This window comes from Protopterus annectens, chromosome 3.part1 (assembly GCF_019279795.1).
Source record: "Protopterus annectens isolate FY-2018-M chromosome 3.part1, PAN1.0, whole genome shotgun sequence".
NCBI lineage: Eukaryota > Metazoa > Chordata > Ceratodontiformes > Protopteridae > Protopterus > Protopterus annectens.
The window spans coordinates 1639939985-1639965411 of NC_056732.1; positions in this window are offsets into that span (position 1 = coordinate 1639939985).

Sequence of the window (25427 nt, forward strand, 5' to 3'; positions counted from 1 at the left end):
TCACACTCCCCACTATGAGTCCTAGGCAAAAAGCAGCAGCTGCAGACTGCAACATATGCAGCTGTACGTTAAGCTACCTGCCACAGAACTACCATACCTCACAACCCCCTAGAACAAGGGATCCACACAACACCCCTATATAAAGGGGTGGGGGGCAAAGGTCAAGCAACAGGGACATGTGCCACAGTCTGCCCCTACAAACATTCAGAGCTGATAGACCAGCAGCTACTGCAGCAGCATGTGTATCCTGATGGGTATGATGTCTGACACTCACATGTCTCTTCCGCCTTACTCACCTTAACCCACAATATTTAACACTCAACTGACAAATAATCACAAAGTCATTTGACAATGGACAAACATAGCATGCAAATCTGTGGACATACCTCATGAATCTCAACAGTGGACAGTATTTATTTATTTATTTATTTAATATTTGTTTACTGAGAAAGTCCAACTTGGAATGAAGCCAATTTTTAGCAGAGGCCAGGGAGAAATTCTCTAGATGCATGGCTTTGTACCTACCCTTTGTGATGCTGTAGTCTCCACACCTCACTAATGTCCATCTCACAGACAAACAAAGGGACCAAGGCCTACATGAATGCTTTAAATACTGCACTGTTGTGCCATGTCATTGGCTAATGAAAGTGCCGCCCAGCTGTTCTGGATGCAATTAGCAAGCCTCAGCCATGGATTGGTGCACAGGCAATCACCTGTTATTGAGGATTACCTACAAAAGGTAAGCAGCTGCCTATGGAAAACAGGTCTGTAACTTGCTTTACCAAGACAGGCTGCAATTTTGGAAGCATTTTTCTTGAGGATTTGTGCACAAAAGAATTACATCACTCTACCAGGTATGTAATACAAGTCTCGATATAATGGGACACAGATGGGAGGATGCAGCTATGAGGAATAGGGATTACAACAGTAGGCCTGTAGTACATCTCTGGGAATGACATGTACTTGATACTCTGCTGTCCAACAGCTACATGCAGGCCTCTCAACTGTGCCTGCTGTGAATTACATCAGAGCTGTGGCCCTCTCACTTCCTCCTACAATTAGCAGCTCTTGTACGAATTCTACTGGATTACATGTTAGACATATCGACTGTAAGTAAGGGTGGACACAGCTGTCATATCACATGATGTACTGTCATACAGCTCCTCTCAGTCTGTGAATGTCACACAGCCATAATTCAGACATTGTAAAGGTGTCCCTGACTGTCCCAGATGTACTCTGGCTAGGTCACTGTTTAGTCGACATTCATATGTCAGTGCTTGAGAGATATGGCTAACATACCTGGTAACTCCCTACAGCAGGATGTCAGGTCATAGCCATTACTACTGGGGGGACACAGGCCAAACCTGAGCAACAGAGTGTACATATTGGGCATCCAAAGTAAGAGTATGAATAGAGTAAAAGATATTAGTGTAGCATAACTGTTTCCTGAGGGTTCTGGTATGTGATAGCCAGATTCTCTATGTTCTGAGAACAACCATCAATTATTGGCCAACCACTTGCCAGACATCCACAAGTTTGTGCCAAAAGGACCACATGTATCAGCCACACATATACATTTGGCAAACATCTGTGTAAAGGAGAGGTATGACTCCTACAGGGAGGATATACTATAGCAGGTTTGCATTGCTGTCTGTCATTGTAGCACACTGATGTTGCTGGACTGTCCCCATATAGTTGTAATAACACACACCTATATGTCTGATAGTGGCCTTAGGACAAAGTAGTGGCACTTTGCCTATAGGAGACACACCATAGTAGACAGCATTGGTGGGTGTGGAGACATACAGCATACTCTGTCACAGCACACAGGGACATAACCACCATTGCTACTATGTTGGTGATAGCAACATACATAATGTGTTGATAGACTGTGGGGTATAGCGTGGGAAGAAGCAGTGGATAGTGCAGGTCAATTTGGATGTGCAGGGTCTGTACATAGGGAATATCAATGTATCTGGTCCCTTGGTGTGTTTCCCTCTTGCTGTCTTTCAGAAAGGGTGCATCGAAGAGGCACCAGCCATTTTCAGCAGCTGAAAATAATGTCATCCTGGATGGCCTTAGACTGCATCACAACATTCTGCTGTCCAGGACTCGCTAGCATCGTGACCAGTGTGCAACACTGTGGGCTGCCCTCTTCGTAGCAGTCAACCAAGTAGGCCTACAGGACAAAACCTATGAGCAGGTCCGACACCGGGCAACAGATATGGTCAATGCTGCATGGCAAAGGGCTGCCGCTGTGGCCAGGGACCGTGCTGCCACTGGTGGAGAGCCTGCAGCAGAATAATCAGTCTCAGCCATAGAGGACTTCCTGGCAAACCTGGGAACAGCCACCAGCTCCCAAGTATCCATCACCCTGTACATCATGGAGGTGGGTACCCTAGCATTCACAGCAAAGGAGCATCCAGGTAAGCTTTCTGTATTCATCACTGTAATACTGCATCAGTCAATGTGAAAGCCTCTGCATACCAGTACACAGGTGTCAGGTCTATCTGCATTGGGGGGTGGTTTGGTTTCAATGCACAGTTGTGCACACATACTCAGAATGTCAGCAATGTAGGCAGTATTACATTAGCTACTGTACATGTTGATGTACGCACATATTACTCTGTAACAATGCCACATTTGGTACTGTGGACAATATCTCTTCCTCACATTTTTATAGGTATGTCTGGTGTGGCAGGAGTCCAAGGTTCTGTACCTGGTAAGTGTGATACTGTTGTTGTATGGATCATATATACCATAAGAATATTAATGGCTGACATTTTTCCCAAAGCGCAACTGTTAATCTTAGGCAGAGTACAATACTTGTATGTTCAATTTCAGAGGGGTTAACTGACGTGCATTGAATGGGTAATCGCAGCTGTGTATTTGCAGGAGCAGTAACACATTTGCACTTATTTTAGAGAAGGTCTATGTAGTCTGCTATACAGGAGGCAATCACTCACAGATGCCTGTTCACAGAATATGGAGATGGGACATACCTGAGGCAGTGATACTAGAACTGGCATAGTATGCTCAAGATGGGTGCACAGTGTTTTAAGTGTAGGTCTATCACATTCACTGACATATTGCTTATTGCACAGGTGTTTAGTACTGGCAACCTTAACTGAACATAGCTGCAGTGCATGTTATAAAGATCATGTCTAGTCTGTGTATGTTGTAGTCTGCTTGTGTGTTGTGCAAGGGATCAGAAATAAGATGTGGTATGTGTAATGCACATGTAAGTGTATGTGTGTGGATTACCATACATAATAGTGCGGGTAGTAATGTACTTATTTTGTCTTTTGCCTCAAAGGTGAAAGTGGGGGTTGGAGCCTGTCCCCATTACAACCTGATGTCAATGTCTCATTGGACTCTGATGATGATTGTGGCCATAGTGAGGCACAGGTGGGTTTGCTGGGGTCTGAATCTGTCCCATGGGTTGACATCCCACTTCCTCCCCCAGTGTCCCCGCACACAGCCAGTATGCCCACACATACCCAGTCCTCTGCGGCCACTGATATCAGCCAGTCAGTGTGGAGACATCGAACAGGAGAGTGAGGCAACTATGGCATCAGTGAGTGTAGACACTAGCCATAGCCAGAGACCTGGTGAGGTCCCACACAGGCAGATTGACAGGGGTACTCAAAGGAAGACTGCTGCCTATCCACCATCTGTCACAGGTGTCATATCATGGGTCAATCAATGCATGTTTCGGTCCATCATAGAGTCACAGGCACATTCCGAATGCAACACCAGACAGATACTCAGTATCATGGATGCATCACTGTCTGACATCCATCACTCACTCCACCACATTGGTGACATCATGCATCATTTCACTGATGTAGTGGACAGACGGTGGGGTGAGACAATGTCAGTCCTTGACCACACATTCTGCTGGTGGTGGGAGTAGGACATTTGATACATGGTTGTAGGTCACCAACAACATCTACTGACAGTCCACATGGCCATGCACACTCACACTCCAGTAGTGGCATTACTTCAAGCACTACAGAAGGGAGGGTGCTGTCCATACCACAACATGGCAGGCCATGGGCATGTGTTCCTGGGTGGTCCCATAAGGGACATGGGTCCAGCAGACACCAGTCACCATCAGCGACTAGTACCACATCTGATCCTGGGCATGGTGGTGCCAGTGCCACTCCTAGCAGAGCCAGTTCCTGTGTTCATGGCCAGAGATGGTTAACTATCCATTCTGCCATGTATGGTCCACAGCTGTCCAACATTCCCATGTGTAAGGCTAGCACATAGCTTGACTGTGTATGTGCACACACTCAAACATCACTGTCACATGCAGGTCACCAACAGACACACACAGCACCTTTCCATGACCCAGCTGACCAGCACCCCTTCCTGATTCACACACATATCAACTGTTTGGCACAGCCTAGGCCTCTGGCACTCCCAGACAACACTTTGTGCATGTGAAGATACCTGTGCCACATCCCTGCCATCCATACCATCAATGCAGGGACAAGCAAATATATGTCTGATGCACAGTGTGACTACATTACACTACATGACATTTTGTAGTGTGGTAGTGTTATGCCATGACAGGTGCTGTATGCTGGCATGTATTATGAGTACACATCAAAGTGTTTGTACCTTTGTTGCATGATGTTAGATTGGCAGTAGTATTGCAGACTGATAGGTGCCTCTCAGAACTTTGTATGATTCTGTTCCAGGGGTCTGAGTGGCTACAGTGTGGAGACTTAGCCAGAAAACAATGGCTAGGGATGGCATGGCAGCAAAGCAAAAAAATGACATCAGCAAGGTACTGCTCTATATGTGCATGGTTACCTAGGTGCATATGGGTAGAACAATGTGTCAGGGACAATGGGGGCAGACAGCATGATCCTCCATGCATACCCCATGACAAGGCACGCTACCCTTGACATGTGTCACCTGGGTGTTCTGTACCTACAAATGTGGTAGGTGGTGACAGATAGCATTTATACCTAGGTAGATGTGGGCTATTTAGAGGTAGCAGCTGCTCATAGGGCCCTAAAATGTATAAACATTGCACACAGATAGGCAAGACAGGCACACTGCTTCATGGGGATATATTTAAACACACACACACACACACACACACACACACACACACACACAGACACACATACTTGCCCTTATTGAGATTACAAACCCTACCTAGTACACACTATAGCACTAAGTACTTATTGAATGCACCACAGAGCTTATCTGTTATGAGATTGAAAGCCAGTGCTGTTAAGGTGGATGTCATCAGCAGGCCTTACAAAAGAGGCCAATGGAAGGGGTTGACATGTAGGCATGGTGGCCTTAAAATGTATAACCATTGCACACAGACGAAACAGGCACACTGCTACATGGGGATATTACACACAGAGTTGCTCTTATTGAGATTAGAATACCTACCTTTCTAGTAGTATACACTTTAGCACCAACTCCTTATCACATGCACCACAGAGCTTATCTGTTTTGAGAGTGTCTGCCAGTGCTGTTAAGGTGGGCGACATCAGCAGCTGCTGACAAGGAGGTCAATGTTGTGGAGGATGTTAGTCACATGGCCATAAAATGATTGACCATTGCACAGACATGCCTGACGAACATGTTTGTACTGCGGCATGGGAAATATCTACACACACAAAGTGGCTGATATGAGATTAGGGGTCTATATTATCCAATCGAAACAAGAAAACCTTGAACACCATTTGGGTGACACCAAATGGTCGAAAACGTAAAATGTCACACGCGTAAATGGAAATTGCCATAGGGAAATTCTTCCCTTCACTTCAATGTAGTGCGATCTCGGAGTTGGAATATTTAAGTAGGAGGGGTGTGGGGGGTGCAGGGAGGCTTGGACCCCTGCATACAACAGTTAGTTAGACATTTGATTTTGCAGTTTTGTTGTTTTCCAGATTCGATATTTCCGGTTTTCGCTCATTTGGTGTCACTCAACATGCGTTCGCTGTTTTCGTCTTTCGTTCTCATAATATAGACCTGAGATTAGAACTCCTACCTACCTACTATTATACATTACAACTCACAGTACTAGTTGCACATGACACCATTTACATTTGGTGTACATGTGGCTGCAGCCACAGTACTTGTGGGCTAGCCAATGTGGTCTTGTGTTACACAGCCTGTGTGGCCTTAAGAATGAACCTGCTTCATGCTGTTATTGTATCTAGTGTTGTAGCAGTGGGGTACCTGTTAATACCCCTGCTATGTGTGTACAGGTACCAGTATCCCCATTTCTGGCTGTTTGCCGGTTGTTAGGTGGACAATTGCCTAGTGACAATATGGCCTGTCCAAGTTCTATTTTGTAGCCATTGCACATTACACCACCTGCTCACCATTGTCTGTCTATAGTGTGAGATTCTATAGGCACATGGTTCTGTGGTTGTGGGGATTATGTCATTACACAGCTGTGATGTTTTACCATCATACAACAGTTGAGTATGTAGGTGCAGTTAACCCCAGTATTCTGCTTTTAGATGTGGACATTTGTGCATCTCCACACACACACACACACACACACACACACACACACACACACACACATATATATATATATATATATATATATATATATATATATATATATATATAATATATATTTATACACATGCACACACACACACAGACACACACACACACACACACACACACACACACACATATATATATATACTTCAAAACATTGAAATTTCATAACATTGAAATTCAAAATATTGAGTTCAAAACATCGAAATCCGAAAACATTGAAAACCCAAAACAATGAAAACTCAGAATATTGAAAGTGTGCTTCATACCATTGAAAACTACAACGCACATGTAAATAACATCCCCTCCACCTATAACAACACCTGACTAGCAAACACACTTTCTACTATGTTGCAAGCTCCCCTGCACCTCCCATGTGGGGGCTCTGCCCCCACACCCCCCATAAATTAAATACACCAACTCCAAGATCACACTACAGTGGAAAAAATTAAATTTTCTAACCTCACTGTATCATGATCACCATACACTGAGGTTATTTTTACACTGTAGTGTGATCCTGGAGTTAGTATATTTAATTTATGGGGGGGTGCGGGGGAGTCTTGCTCCCCTGCAGAAACATAGTAGAAAGTGTGTTTGTTAGTTAGGTGTTGCTATAGGTAGAGGGAATCTTATTTACATGTGCGATGTAGTTTTCAATGTTATGAAGCTAAGTTTCAGTGTTCTGAAGTTTCATGGTTTTGAGTTTTCAGTGTTTTGAATTTTGGATGTTATGGTCGCGATGTTATGAATTTCAGCATTATGAGATTTTAATGTTTTGAAGTAGACCCCTATATATATATATATATATATACATATATATATATATATATATATATATATATATATACATATGTACGACATACTGATACATAAGGGTAATCATGTCTGAGGAGGATAGGGAGAGACTGATACGTATACATAGCTGTCTGTATGCACAGAGATATTTTCACTTCTCAGTTCTTTAGGCAGATGAGGCATCAGTCATGGGCTGAAATTAACCAAGTGTAGGAGCATGCCCAGTATAACTATCAGTACTTACAGGTGACTCCAGGCCAGACCTACCTGTACTCCAGTCTGAGATTTCGTGTGCTGCAGCCAATTGGCTGCTGCACCTGATTCAACAGCCCAGCACCTCCCTGATATTATGTCCAAGGGATTCCCCGGCTGTGTGCTGAACGTACTATATGACTCATACCTAGTGACTGTACAGATTGTAATACACTGTACAGAGATTTGCATCATAGGTATGGTACATTTTACATAGCATTGTGATTTTCTGGTACATCAGTGGCAAATCATTATAGATTGATGTTAGGAACTGATGAGTGACATTAAGTTACTGACTCCATGCACAGCACGGAACACATGCTACTGCACAACTTTCTTATTCTCTGCACTTTCTCCATTTGTCTGGCCACTAGTTAATCCTTCTCATTATATGTGTGCCTTTGTCCTTCTCCTGATCATGGCTTTGTTCATATTTCCTGCTCTAATTGGTTGTAGGTATGCTGTGACTGGGGTACATGATGTAACACCACACACAGGGTTATAGTCTTCACACCTCTGACTGTACCTGTTTTGCAGGATGCCCAGCATTCCGCCCCATATGTCTGCTCTGATCCTCAGACAATTGTGTTTTTCTGGTACTAAACTACTAAATGGTGACCACTGAATTGTTGTCCATACTGATACAATTAAGTGATGGCCTTTACATCCTGCTTCTACTCTGACTTGTTGCAACCTGCTGTTATACTAGCCACCATCTCGGTTACTCAGAGCATGTATAATGTCTGTAGATTTGGCCCTCTGTCCCTCCATTATCTCTAGCTTTGTCCAGCTTTCATGCAGTAACAGACTGCGACATATTGACAGTGTGTGGGACTCGTACCATAGGAGTACCTCACATGCAAACGTAGGTGCAGCCAGCATCAAACCATGAACACAATTGACCATGCTAAAGTACTTAGCTCACTGAACCACAACAGCCACCAGAAAGTGAGTTTTAATTCCTCACACTATCAACAGCAGACATACATGTACAATTTGACCCCTGCACATTGTGGAAAATAGGATATGTAGCCAGGTTGTCTGGGACAGTGCTGGGAGTGTGTGGTCTGCTGTTATATCCTTGCAAACATATACTGTGGAACTGCAGTTGTATGTGAACACTGATTTGTTGGGGGTAGGGGACTGTAGCATTGTAAGTCATGCCACTGTCCTATGACCCCACTGTTTGGCACTTCCCTTACATACTGCCGTGGGGTTTGCTGCCTTGTGGCCTACTGCATATTATGGGGCAGTCACTATTGGACAGAGTACCTGTTGTCCCACACAGCTGTTTGTTCTCTGCAAGTAGCTCAGTTGCCCACTCTATTCCCTTGCATAATTGCAGCAGGTCCATACATATGCAACTATAGTCTAGTACCCTGTACATTTGGTGCAAAGGATATTGACTTACCTTATGTACACAGCAGTTGTGACACCTATTTTCCAGGGCTGACTCTGTCTGATGCATGCAGTACACAGCCAATACATGGTAAGGTACAGGTTGTATGGTGTGGTGGACATCCTTTTTACTAAGTATGAGAGTCGGAGTAAGGTGTCAGTCCCTAGGACCCTAGGTTGTCAGTACATGTGCTATGCGTTTCCTCTTTGACAAGACCAGGCATACTGGGCACGCCTACATCTGCCTACAGGGACAGCCGCAGGGAGTTCTTTCTCTGAGTCCCCCTGTGGATGTGGCTGTGGAGACCTTGGCACTGATCCTGCTGCAGCTGTTTCCACAGGATCATATTGTGTAGCATGGCAGATACTGTGAACATCTGTGTACATGTGGCTGCAGAGAACTGCAGTTCTCCACCAGATATATTGAGGCACTGGAACCATGACTTGAGCACCCCAAACACATGCCCTTTGATGTTCTTAGTTTGTGTGTGTGTCTCATTATGGCATTCTTTGGTAGGTGTGTGTACATTTCTGATGGGTGTCATCATCCATGGTTCCAGTGCATAGCCAGCATTCCCCCACTAGATGGCTGTTCAGGATGTCCCCCCAGCAAACATCTGATACAGCTGTAATGTTGTGTGCCAGATATGGGAGTCATGATAACTGCCACGGCTGCCAGCACACACATTCATGATGATGACCTGGGCATTGCACATGACCTGGCAGTTGATGGAGTGATACCCCTTGCGGTTGACGTAGACTCAACTCTCCTCACCAGGTGGTACTTTAATGTGTATATGATTACAGTCTATTGCGCCTGTACCTTAGGGTAGTGTGCTACACAGTAGAAGAGATGCAGACTGCTGGCACTCTCCTCAGGTGTGCGGGGTAAATAAATGTGCTCACTGGCATGTGTGTGTATGGCAGCTAGGAACTGCTGAAGCACCCTAGATGCAGATGCTTGTGACACCCCCATCATGTCCCCAGTTAGTCCTTGAAAAGTACCCATAGCTAGTATTCTTAGGGCTACACATACCTTTGTTTCCACTGGGATGGGTTCCCCTCTGTTGACTCTAGGTGTGTGTTGAGGGTGGCACAGCTCGATGAGTTCTTGTAGTATGTCCCTGTCTACCCTGTAGCACTGTACCATCTCCAGTTCATGTAGTTCCTAGAAGGTTACTCTGGACCTGAACACTCTTCTCCTTCTCAGTCTGAGCCTATTGTCAGTTTGAGCATCAGCACTGACGTCAGCCTCAAACACATATAGATGCAGCAGAGCAGCAGCAGCCCTAGCATTCTGTCAGTTACAATTCCCAAGTCTGTACTGCAATGATGCAGAGTGTGGGGGAAAAATCAGATTGTAGGGAGTAGGCGTACTTTATAATGGTCTGCTGCATATGCAGCCTGTGTGATTGCATAACTATGATGCATTCCACCTGCCATATACATCGCTGAGGGGTTTGAATAGGCCAGTGTAAGTGGAACAGGGGTTATTGACATTTTCTACATGATTGGCTTTCCCAGGCAATTTACTTTTTCTTTTGATAAGCCCTGTAGCGCTGTGCGCAAACCCACGCCACAGGTATAGACAATGCTCAGCAGTCTGGACACCCCCTCATGCACCATGCATGGGAACCCTTAGTATAGCTCAAACCAGCTAAAACATGCACCCCATAGCTAAACAAAGCTTAGCAACACTGGAAACCCCGCATGCTTAACTGACAGGTGCACCACACAAACGTGCGCCGCTGAGCTCCAATCAGCTTATACATATAGTGACACACCTCCTTTTGATGTCAGATAGCTCTTCTGTGGACACCAACATGGTTCTGATGCTAAAAGGATTTTATCTGCAGACACAGCAACCCATTTTGGTATTCAGTAACCCCAACTCATTTGCATACCGATACATGCACACAACCTGGATACTTCACTATTCCAGGGCCTGCCACCTTAGCAACCACTGAAATCTGCCATTGTACATACTCCATGCAGGGCCCTATAATTTATTATCCTCACATATTTCTTATTTTTACTTTTTATACTTTTTAATATTTTTTTTGCATAACGGCAAGTTTGCACGCTGCTGCGTGCCACACAAACATAATATGAGTATTAAAAAAATACTAATTACATTATTTTGCATGATTTTTTGGACACACAGGCCATAGTTTTGCATGTGACTATGCCTATTATGCAATTCCTGACCTTTAAAATGGGCTTTTACAGCCCCTGTTCCATTTTTATTTTTTTGTACATGGATATTTTCCGTGTATACTTTGGACACCAACACAGGGTATGCAGGATTGCCTATCTGCTTGCTGGATCACTCCAGCACTCTTATTTGCATGCAATTCATCTGCTTATGAGGTGATTTGCATGTCACAGACACATCTGTGTCCGTCTGCTCATACGCGCTCTTCTGCACTGTTACTGGATCACATGGCAACTTACTTCTGTGTAAGCTTCATGCCACTATGCCTACACAGAAAATCATTCCATGTAGTCTTTACTGAATTCCCCCTAAAGTGTTTAATGGAATGGAAGAATCAATCTAACAAGGAAAGGGAAACAAAAAAGAAGGTTATATGAGAGCTGGATCACTTCTTGGACAAGATTCAATTGACAATTACAGTGCAGTGAGTTAAAATATGTGCTTTAATGACATGTAGGTAAACCTTATAGGAGTACCTACAGGGTACTGGATGGTAAAGTGTCAATAACAGTAAACATATTCATTACAAAACAATATCTGATAACTCATAGCTATATAAATTAAACTGAACTGAAGGTAAAATATACTTAGAGAAACACCGGTCAGCCCAGTAATAATCACAAGCGTTTATTTGTAGAATAAATGACTGATTCTACAAATAAACGCTTGTGATTATTACTGGGCTGACCGGTGTTTCGTACTCCTCTACACAGTGCTTTTGATTGTTTATTGGCTATATTTGCACTGGTTCTTCCTTATCTGGATTATATATACTTAGAGAAAGATACTGTATGTTCATGTCAGCCACTTTACTAAAAATATTATCGAACTAGTGAATGTTATACATCAGTAAAGAATCACAACACACAGCACACACACACGCACACACGCATACACACACTGACTAGTGTATATATATATATATATATATATATATATATATATATATATATATATATATATATATATATATATTACACATATACATACCATATTTCTTCATAAATAAGACCTAACCAAATAATAAGGCCTAGCATGGTTTTCCAGGGTGGTCATGATATAAGCCCTACCCCAAAAAATAAACCCCAGTTAAGATCATCAACAACACATGACAGATGTGTTGAATTATAAAATAATATTATTGACACCTGTTGACTCAGGTTATCGTACTCTGCTCACCATTTTCGGACCATTTGGGCACCCAACTTCTTCCCTTTGCAGAAAGTCCTAAGATTCTTTCCCTGGGAGTCCTGCATGATTTTTACTGTAACCCTAATCATCAATGACACTTGATGGTTGAGATCCTTGGCCCATAAGCCCATAAACACTGGCAGGTGTACTTTGATTGGTCAAAGTACAGACAACGCATGTAAAGCGCACGGACTTGATAACGAACGTCTATGGTTGTGTCTTCTTAACCATCGCCATTTTGTGTTGCCACTCCAGTCTCGTAAGTCTTCAATTAACCCCCCCCCCCAGACAAGATGAGTGCAAAAAGAAAGAGCTATTTTGTTGAGTACAAGAAAGGAATTGTGGAGGACTCCCAGGGAAAGAATCTGATGGCTTTCTGCAAAGACAAGAAGTTAGATCTCCAAATTGTCCGAAAATGGCATGCAGCGTACAATAACCTCAGTCAACAGGCCGATGAGGGAAATGCTAAGAAGTACAAGTGTGGATCAGGTCAGCAACCATTATTTTCTGATCTGGAAGACATCATCTGTGAATGGATTGCTAACAGGAGAGCATAGGCTTTGGTTATGCACAGGGCTGATATTCAAGCATTTGCCTTTGCAATGGCACCACAGTTAGAAATATCCCCAGATGAATTCAAACCATCACAACATTGGCTGGATGGCTTCCTTCAGAAATATGAACTGTCTCTAAGAAGATCAACAACACTGTTCAAGCTGGAAGATACTGAAGTTATTAAATGTGCACTTGCGTTCAAGTCCTTTGTTGATGGCATCGACTTTTCTAAATACTAACTCTCCAACATGATTGCTATGGATGAAACTGCAGTGTTTATGTGCCAGGGATCTCAAACAACAATTAATCAGAGGGGTGGCTCATCAATCTGCATTCCCTCCACTGGTTACAAGAGGGCACGTGTTACCTGTATTTTGGTAATTTGTCTAGATGGAAAGAAAACCCCACATCTAATCATTAGTAAGGGCAAGAAAGATAAGATTGAACGTGTTTCGGGCATTTACATTCTTGAAACCGAAAAAGTCTGGTGTGCACAAGCAGTTAGAAGGAAGTGGGTCGATGTAATGCTGCCACTTGTTTTGCGAGGTGGCGAAAGAGGTCTGTCAGTCAGGGATTCAGCCAGCACTCACAGCGCTAAAGACATGAAGAAAGACAAGAAGAATAGATCAAATAATGATTCCCGTAGAAATGACTGCCTATCTCCAAACTCTTGATATTGCAATAAACAAGCTATTCAAGGACAACCTGTGCATGGAACGCAATGACTACATTGAAAATAGAATTCAGCATGGAAACTTTGTGAAGCCTAGCCTGCAAGAGGTCATGACTTGGGTAAAAAATTCATGGGATAAAATCACTGACAGCTGTGTTGCCAATGCACTATGAGCAGGTTACTTGGACAAGTAGTGCTCATTTAAGGAGAGCTTTATTGCTTGGCATGACAGATTGGGGCCAATGGTTCTACAGGAAATGGAGTCACAATAAATTCAAGCCGGAATTCAGGGGTTGGAAACTTATTACAATGTTCCAGAAGAAGATGACATGACTGTATTTGAATAACTTTTCCATTATCGGGGCAACAGAATGGATTGCTTCTGCTTTCAGTTTTAGTCCCCTCCTCCAATACACATGTATTGAGATTTTTCTGCACTTTCTGTTAAGCATGAAATATTGCACTGTGAAAGCCAAGGTGTAGATATTCTGAAGTTGAAATGTTTGTTGCACTGTTTATGTAGAATTCTCACACAACTGTTAACGCATTACTTAGAACTGTTGTCCAATAACAGAAAAGGGCCAAATAAATGTCGATTTTTGTACATGAATAAATGTTGATTTGTGTACATGAATAAATGTCGATTTTTGTACATGAATAAATGTAGCTTGTTGTACAGGGGGGGGGTAAATAAGGCATCCCCTGATAATGCGTATTTCGGCAGGGGAAAGAGTATAAGACCTGGTCTTATTTTCATGGAAATATGGTATATATGTGTGTGTGTGTATATATATATATATATATATATATATATATATATATATATATAAATATGTGTGTGTGTAGATAGAGATTCATAACATTATACTGCAGACAGCAAGACAGTGAGTTAAATGCAGTCTGTTTACCATATAAGACCTGAAATAAAGCTCAACCTCAATGAAAAATAAAAGCAAACACACTTTTTAGTTACATTCTTCTTCTGCGATTGTAGATCATGTTTTAAAGTTCCCTAATCAAAGTTATTTATAGTTCTCAGGTACTGCAACTATGAACCGGTTGCTTCATACATGCAGAAATAGGTTAGTGGTACTCAGAAGTAAATCCACAGATAGCCTTCTGGTACTCCAAAGGTAAGTGCACATCTAGTTTCTGGTACTCCAAAGATTTCTGTTCAGGGTTCCCCCAAATGCCTCTAAATCCAACTCCAAAAGAAACAAATGTCTCTAATGCGGTGGGCTTTCAGCCATTCTTTTAACTGCAGCTTTTCAGGTCTTCCACATTACCTAAAACCTTCCCCTAACCACAACCCTTCACATTACTACTAAAAACCCTTTCCCTAACAATATGACTAAACAAGACACACAGACACATACAATTAGCACATAGCACTACCAAAATATAACATAAAACCAATCCCCTTCCCTAGACCTTACACTAAGCCTAACCCACAAACACATGTACAACTACAATAACCTATGACCTCATCTTGCTCATCTTCACAACTACCACCTTTTCAGTCAAAAATTAATTGTAATATGTTCTCTAAGTTACTTACACTACATAAGGCTTTAATTGAACCATAACATATTCACACATATGTGGAGTCACTCTTTTTAACACATGCACAAACTGTTTTACTAAGGGAGTATTCTACCCTTTTTGATTACAACCGCATACACACACATATATGTATATGTATACATATGGATCTACTTCTACTTACTGAAATCCACTTCAATGAACTTCATAACAATGAGATGAAGTTGATGAAGATGTGGCTTCACAAATACCCAGATCACCATAAAATAACTCCGGGAAACGAACCACTTGGCCACCATGGTGAACCTTGCCCTTTTCTCCAGTATAGTGCAATCTCAGAGTTGGTATATTTAGTTAAGGGGATGTGGGGGGCTGGAGGGGGTGGGGGGTGAAGCTCCCCACTTCGGTGGACTTGGTTTGCTTAGGTTTGTTTTTGAAGTGTTGCTGGACAAGTGGTTAATTTCCCTGAATTATTTTACAGTGATCCGGGTGTTCATGAAACTACATCTTCGGCAACTTCTTCTTGTCGTTATGAACTTTCATGAAGTAGGATTTTTGTAAGTAGAACTAAATCTATATATATATATATATATATATATATATATATATATATATATATATATATATATATATATATATATATATATATATATATATCTGGATCTAGGACTTCTGAATGAAAGTTGAAAAGCTCAAATCCATTACCACCAAACACACTTTAATGAAAGCGTTTTCATCGAAAAAGCACTTTCGTTAAAGTATGTTAAAAAAACAGAAAATCTACTTGAATGCAGGGGGGGCTGCACCCCCCTGCACCCCCTGATGTGCGGGGCTGCGCCCCCCACACCCCCCTACTTTAATATTCTCACTCCGAGGTCACACTACAGTAGGAGAAAGGGAATTTTCCCTTACCGTACTGAAATATGACCAGAACAACAAGCATACTTATGCGAAAGTGCTGCTTCGGTGAACAGCACTTTCGTGCAAGTATGCTCACCAAATTGGGATTCGGTGAAAGATGCAGTTAAGCATCTGTACGGATCCCATATATATATATAGATATATATATATATATATATATATATATATATATATATATATATATATATATATACGGATTCACTTCATAACCTCGAATTACTGAAATGTCGAATTTCAGTATCTCGAGACTATAAAACCGAATCCACAAAACACCGACACAAAAAAAACACGAAAGTCAAAACACCGAAAAAACCGCACACACAATACTACACATACATCACAACACCCACATCACAACAAAAACAAACAAAACTACATACATACACAACTCATACACACATAAGCAGGGGGGCAAGCCCCCCTGCACCCCCACACCGCCCCTACTTATATATACTAACTCCGAGATCACACAAACACAAAACAGAGGCCGACTCACACACGCACATTCTCTGACCCCTCACACACACATCAAACACATCAGCACACTCACACACACTCTAACTCCCACTCACAACCCTTAGAAAACACTTACCTGACATAACACCTACATCCACACACGGCACCGCGCACCATCAAAACACAATCCCGGACATTACGCAGTGTAAGATCATAACCGCGAATTCGACATATATTCAAATTCGCGATTATGGGCTTTCGCTATTTTTAACATTTGGCTTTATAGCCTCGAGATACTGAAATTCGACATTTCAGTAATTCGAGGTTATAAAGTGTTTCCATATATATATATATATATATATATATATATATATATATATATATATATATATACATACACACACACATATAGATACATATATATGTGTATATCTATATCTACATACATTTGATATATATATATATATATATATATATATATATAAACACACACACACACACACACACACACACACACACACACACACACACACACACACACACACACACACACACACACACACACACACACACACACACACACACACACACACACATAGATACATATATACGTGTATATCTATATCTACATACAATAAATATATATATATATATATATATATATATATATATATATATATATATATATATATATATATATATATATATATAGACACACACTCACACACATACGCATACATACATACATATGTCAATATCCAATATCACAGGCTGCAGATATGACTATACCATAAAAATATCCTCTATCCTTTATTCCTGACCACTGCTATATCTACAGCACATGGTAATTCTGAAGAAATGTAGAAGATATTATTTTATATTTGTTTAGTTATTTGTTAACCGTCTTGGTACACAGTCATGACTCAAGTTCAGAGAGTAAAAAAAAATGCACCGATTAAGAAAAATTCTGATAGCAGTTTAAAATGTTTTAGCAGAGCTGATTAATAATGATTACAGTACTCTGTATTTATTTATTTATGTATTTATTTACTGAGTTTCTTATGGGAATGTTTGACCTGGTATAGCCCCTTTTCAGCAGAGGCCTGGGGAGAAAAGTTCTGTACACACAAAAAGTATTTAAAATATTTACAAAATAAATTTTAATGATGAAACAAAAGGTGTGCTGCTATAGAAATGAGTTTAAGATTTTTACAACTTACTAAATGAAGTCAAGGTAAAAAAGTGGTAATACTATGGGAGGAGAATCACAGAAGCGCTGAGAGAGAAAATATGCCAAACGAAGAAGGCAGTAATTTGATGGCAAGCAGAGGACAGCAGCACAGAAGGGATTGTTTTGGGCACAGAAAAAGTAAGTGTTATTAGAGGGCAGAAAAGATAGCAGAAAAAATCCTAGTAGATGAAGTGTGAACATTTCTTCTCTGATAGAATAGTGCAAGAATTTTAACAGTAGTGGCAGTGTGATTATAACAGTGCAGATTACAGTGTTTTAGCAGGAAGATTACAATAGGTTACAGCAATATTTTATTTACAGTATTTACATGCTAAGGATTTTCTACAGTGTATGTGGCATTATTCATTACATATGAGACTAGTGGGGTGTAAGACTGGACTGGTATGGCATGTCAACTTTTTGCTCATGCCATGAGCATACTGTCTTCATGTGGTATATATACTTAAACGCATGCAAACAATGCCAAACGAGAGCATGCATGTATATAGATGGAGTAATCAGTACATAGCCTTTTACTGTGCTGCTTCCACTGCTGCAGTGCATCCTGGTTGTAATGCTATTCTGCAGCGTCTGTAATGCACAAGTGTTGATAGACATTTGCTGGTTTATACATATATGTATATGTACAATCATTCACAATCTGTTAGCTATACATACAAAACAGTCTTCTGGGACACTGCCACTCCCAGATGTCTATACTTCAGTTATCACCATTTGTATTTGCACCTAATGGCTGCCCCTGGCTGTGCCAGTATCTGTGTTAAACCAGCATGCATTCTTTCCGATATGTTGGCATAGGAGCTATCTTCTGGTGATAGCGCTTGGACAGGTAACAGTGGGTCATGAATCATTACATACCCACTGAGTGTCCAGAACTCTCTGTTATACCTCATTTATTTGTATTCATGCATTTATTTATTTATTTTGCTTTTGTTGACTGTTATAGTTCAAGTGGGAAGAACTCAATTTTAACTGAGGCCTGGGGAGAATGTGGGTTAAAGCACCGTGATGATTTATAACATTTAAATAGGATCACTTTGGATACAATTATATAATGATGAACAGCAATAAAAGATTGCACGTATATAGAAGGATACAATTTAAATAGGGTATTTTGGAAAGAGCATAACAGATCATGAAAACAAAAGCGATGAATAATTGGGACATGGAAAGAAATAGGGATAGATGTGAGTAACATAGACTAAATGTAGATTTAGTAGTGAATATAATCATGGAAGTTGATTAAAAGGAGAGGGCTTATCCCAATGTAAGGCAGGTACAGAGCTAGGTTTTCAGTAAGCATTGTTTCAAGTGAAGTTTGAAAGATTTGATATTGTTGTCTTGTTTTAGAGTCAGTGGAATGGATGACTATAAGGAGTCTACAGCTCTATTTTGAGATTTAGATACGTGAAGGAGAAGTTTATCAGCTGTGCAGGGAGTCATGGATGGTGACTATATTTCAATTATATTTTTACAATGGGGCATGTTTCAGATTTGTAGATGACATTGTGGATGAGAAAGAGTTGTTTTGAATGTGATAGGCTTCCTCCCAATCCAGTTGTTTAAGTGCTTGACAGTGATGTGACTTATAGGGCAGATTGGCTGAGAATCTAGCAACTTTGTTGTGGGCCTATCAGAGTTAGTGAGTGGCATAGAAGAGAGAAGGGAGAAGGACACATGAAGCTGAATGTATTCTAATAGTGTTGGTTAGGGATGGTTAAGCCCTGGAGAACACCTAATTTTTGGTGTGTTTTTGTTTCTAGTCTTTCTCCGATATGGTAATTGAATCTGACATGTTCGTTGATGATGCCACTTTGAAGTTTAGTTTGGGAAACAAGTTCAATTTTAGTTAGAGGAGGTTATAATGAAGAGATGTTTTGGGTTAGAAAGCTGTTTAGTTTCAACTTGTTTTGGATTAAGATGCAGTTGAGAATTTGAGAAGTTTCAAGTGAAGAAAGGGATTCCAGAGTATGCTATTGAAGTCTGTCTAGGTATATGGTAGAGCAGATTAAAGTAGAGTCTTCACCATATCAGTCAATAGTTGCATGCTTGCTTGCTGAGTATAGGTAATGTCTAAATAAGTTAAAATGAATAGGGCTGATGACTGAATCCTGTGGAACTACTGCAGAGACTGGCTGAAAAGCAGAGTTTTAATTTTGGCACTTGGCTGTTTGTTGCCTGCCAGAGAGGTAGCTATTAAACCAGAAGAGTGAGGAGTGGAATAGAACTAAAGAGGCTACCATGTGAAGCAGTAGATGGTAGGAGACAGTGTCAAAGTCTTTTGACAAATCGAGAACAATAGCAGATATTAACTTGCCTGTATTTTGATTTTGACTAATGGCAGTGATGAGCCTAAGTAGGGCAGTGGTCGTGCTGCGGCAGAGATGGAAACCATGTTGACTAGGCCGCAGGAGGTTGTTGTTGGTGATGAGCAGGAGCAGTTGAGTTTGATTACACTTTTTCAGAACTTTTCAGAGAGGCGATAGTTTGGCTTTTGGCCTGCAATTTGAGAGGTCTATAGAGTGTCAACCTTTGTGCAAAGGAGGAATATATAATTTTTTTTCCACAAGGTAGACTCATAGGCTTCCTTGCTGGAATGGTTTATTAAGATGGAGACTGGTAGAACTACAGCATATCCTGCTATTTTGATATATTCTGGTGGTCAGTTATCACAGTAAGACTGTTTGGCTTTAATTTGAGGAGTATTTTTATGGTGGAAGTGGGAGCAGGGTCAATGCAAAATGGGATTACGTTATGTACTGGATCTGACAAAAGTAAGATAGCAATAAGGGTAGTGACAGATAAGCGAGAGGCTACTGATCATATCAAGTGGTTATTGAAAGCACCAGCAATGGTGTGAGTTTTATTGGCCAGTTGAGAGAGATTTGACCAGGTTGCAGATGGTGATTGATGACCATAAAGCTTTGGGACTGTTGTGATTCACATTCTGAAGGTCAGTTAGAATGTTTTCTTGTAAAGGTTTATTGAGCTTTAATAATATTTCTTAGGCATTTGCATGGCTGGAGATTTGATTCAGTTTTTCTATGCACTCATGCATTCCAAGTCCTATGTCTCTGATTTATGTATTTGTTTAGTTTTACATAACAACATTGTAAAATGCATTAATGGAGCTGTACAGAGAATGAACAACATAAGGAAATGTATGCATGCAGCAAGTAATATTAGATAAATATGTAAAGATAACTAAGCACTGCGTTTAAACATCCAAAGTGTTGTATGTAATAAAGATGGTAGTAAAACAAGAGAAGAAGATGAATAAGAAATGCTAGTACAACATGGTCAGGACAAAGAATCAACCAGTTATGGAATAAATACACAAGGATGGTACTGTAACCCCCTGCACAATCTTAGTAGTGGGTGCTAACCATAACCCTAACGGCTGCCCCTTCACTCAACCCTAACCTTACCTTACCTTCATAAGAAGCTTCCTGTAACCCTCCCACTACACAAGACACACTCGTATGCACAAACCTTCACAAACACACATATACTATGCATCTACCCCTAACCTAACCTTGACCCTAACCCTAAAATGCACAAAGTAGCACAAAAACATATAACCACCTATCCTTCAAGCATCCCCAACCCTAACCCTAAGTCACATACACATGCACAAACACTGTCACCCCTCAAACCCCACTTACCTGTCTCGACATTACACACCACTGACATTTCCACCACTTGGGTCTCTGTACAATCAATGTTAAACTGCACTTCCTGCATTTGTCAAAATAACGGCATTTGACAAAACCCAGGGGAACCATTGCGCTTCATGCTATTTAAGATGCATCCAGGGATATTGCCTTGATCCATTAAAGCAATATTTTTAGCTTTTGATACCAGTTTTAGGACTTGGTCTTGTGTGATAGCTGGAGGTGTGCCAGTTTCAGGTATATATTGAGGGACAGAGGGGAGAAAGGGGTACAGTTAGAGTTAAATTTATCAATTAGTAGGTTCACTATATCTTCATTCTCAGTGTAGGTAACATTGTTCACAATCAGCTCAGTGCATTGTCATGTTTTTCTTTTTGAGATTATGAACATAACTAAAATGTCTTGTAATTGATATTTTAGCCTCAAACTTGGCTTCTGTGGATTTTATTAAAAACCTGAGTTGCTTGTTTATTTCAGTAACAAGGACTTTAACATTTCAAGAATAACTCTTCTTACTTTTCATCAAAATTCTTATCTTTTTATTATAAGGCTTGTTGATATTACGGTTCCATCATGTGATTTTGTTTCTGGGGTTTGCCCTCTCTTGTTTCTCTGGGTATAACTCCATTTATGCGGCTGTTTACATGCTGGTATAGTGTGATGGTGTACATTTCTGTGTAGTCACTGGAGTTAACTGGGTTTGTTGGGATTTGAAGCTTGCTGATCTATCACTTAGGAGTAAGTAGGTTGTCTTAATGAAATTTCTAAAGATACCTTAGGTGGAAAGGATCTCGGGTTTCAGTTTTATTTAGAAGGAAATTGCTTTATTGTCAGACCTAAAAAAAAGTGAAGAAGATACACGCTTCCACATTAGTAATGACAATACCCAAGATGTTATTTCCCCGAGTGAGTACTCTACCAATTATTCCAGGGTATTTGTATTGACAAAGTCCAGGAATCACTGTGCTTATGCGCTAGATTCCCAGTCTACAGATGGATAGATTAGATCACCTAGAAAAGTGGTATTGGGTTTCATAGAGTGATCTTAGTTTCTGTCGATGGGTGTTGTGGCATAATTTCATCATAGAGGGACTTCATAGCTAGCTACTATATGATATGGGACCTTTCTGATTCTTATTTGGATATGAAGAAACCATAGGGCATCATGTTGCTTTACCAGCTTTGATGTAAGTCTATTCTGGATGTAGATTGAGATGACTCCACATTTTTCTACTCCAGCATAGCATCTGGTGTAAACGTGTGGTAGGCGTTATAACCCTGCACAGCTGGAGCATTATTAGCATATGTAAGGTGCTATAACCCTGAACAGCAGAAGCATTATTAACATGTGTAAGGTGTTATAACCCTGCACAGCTGGAGCATTATTAGCATGTGTAAGGTGTTATAACCCTGCACAGCTGGAGCATTATTAGCATGTGTAAGGTGTTATAACCCTGCAGAGCTGGGGCATTATTAGCATGTGTAAGGTGTTATAACCCTGCACAGCTGGAGCATTATTAGCATGTGTAACGTGTTATAACCCTGCACAGCTGGAGCATTATTAGCATGTGTAAGGTGTTATAACCCTGCACAGCAGAAACATTATTAGCATGTGTAAGGTGTTATAACCCTGCACAGCTGGAGCATTATTAGCATGTGTAAGGTGTTATATCCCTGCACAGCAGAAGCATTATTAGCATGTGTAAGGTGTTATAACCCTGCACAGCTGGTGCATTATTAGCATGTGTAAGGTGTTATAACCCTGCACAGCAGAAGCATTATTAGCATGTGTAAGGTGTTAAAACCCTGCACAGCTGGGGCATTATTAGCATGTGTAAGTTATTATAACCCTGCAGAGCTGGGGCATTATTAGCATGTGTAAGGTGTTATAACCCTGCACAGCTGGTGCATTATTAGCATGTGTAAGGTGTTATAACCCTGCACAGCAGAAGCATTATTAGCATGTGTAAGGTGTTAAAACCCTGCACAGCTGGGGCATTATTAGCATGTGTAAGTTATTATAACCCTGCAGAGCTGGGGCATTATTAACATGTGTAAGGTGTTATAACCCTGCACAGCAGAAGCATTATTAGCATGTATAACGTGTTATAACCCTGCACAGCTGGAGCATTATTAACATGTGTAAGGTGTTATAACCCTGCACAGCAGAAGCATTATTAGCATGTATAAGGTGTTATAACCCTGCACAGCTGAAACATTATTAGCATGTGTAAGGTGTTATAACCCTGCAAAGCTGGAGCATTATTAGCATGTGTAAGGTGTTATAACTCTGCACAGCTGGATCATTATTAACATGTGTAAGGTGTTATAACCCTGCACAGCTGGGTCATTATTAGCATGTGTAAGGTGTTATAACCCTGCACAGCTGGGGCATTATTAGCATGTCTAAGGTGTTATAACCCTGCACAGCTGGTGCATTATTAGCATGTGTAAGGTGTTATAACCCTGCACAGCAGAAACATTATTAGCATGTGTAAGGTGTTATAACCCTGCACTGCTGAGGCATTATTAGCATGTGTAAGGTGTTATAACCCTGCACAGCTGGAGCATTATTAGCATGTGTAAGGTGTTATAACCCTGCACAGCTTGGGCATTATTAGCATGTGTAAGGTGTTATAACCCTGCAGAGCTGGAACATTATTAGCATGTGTAAGGTGTTATAACCCTGCACAGCTTGGGCATTATTAGCATGTGTAAGGCGTTATAACCCTGCACAGCAGAAGCCTTATTAGCATGTGTAAGGTGTTATAACCCTGCACACCTGGGGCATTATTAGCATGTATAAGGCATTACAACCCTGCACAGCTGGGCCTTATTAGCATGTGTAAGTTGTTATAACCCAGCACAGCTGGAGTATTATTAGCATGCGGCCCAGACCGCAGAATCCTTTATAAATGCATTCTATGAACACCTTCAGGAATGCATGGATCATGCAATCCTAAATAAAACCAAGACCCAATCCTCCAAAGGCAGACGTCCTGTCTGGTGGACCCCAGCCATAAACAAACTATACAATAGAAGGAGGAAGCTACTACATGATAGAGCAAAATCCCAAAAAGGGAAGGCATCTCTGATGATTATTAGCAAAAAACTAAGGGCACTCATAAAATCGTCTAAGGCCAGCTTTGAGAGAAAAATTGCACAGGACACTAAGGATAATCACAAGGCTTTCTTTAGTTATGTTAGGAACCTGGATGGGAATTCCCAGATATGCTCAGAATTAGTCCAAAATGACAAAAAATACACCGAACCCACAGACATTGCCAACATCCTAGCTGACAGCTTCAGCGCAAACTCCCCCCCCAACAAAAGGGCAAATATCTATCCCAGCAGAGTGCTGCCCCCCTGACATCTCAGATGCTCAGGTAAGAGCCACCCTCTCCAAAGCAAAAAACACAGCATCAATGGGACCAGACGGTGTCCTGGGCTGCATCCTACCTGAACTCCAAGAAGAGCTAAACCCAAACATAAAACTACTGTTCAATCTCAGTCTTACTACAGGATATGTACCCAAAGAGTGGCGTACAGCAACAGTGGTCCCTCTCCACAAAGGTGGTGCCTCAACGGACCCTGGAAACTATTGCCCCATAAGCCTGACTAGCTTGGTCTGCAAAGCTATGGAAAGGATCATCATGGACCTCATAAATAAAGATATTGGGGACCTACAGACACTGGATCCTACCCAGTTCGGCTTTGTTAAGGGCAGATCTTGCCTCTTAAACCTGGTCGACTTCTTTGAAACAGTCACCAAGGCTATTGACGAAGGGAAGGTGGTCCACACAGCCTATCTGGACCTCACAAAAGCCTTCGATACAATACCCCACTCAGGCATTATAGATAAGCTCACCAGCTTAAATATAAACCCCTATGTCACTAGATGGTTTGCAAACTGGCTCAAGGACAGAACCTACATGGTTAGAATTGCTGGAG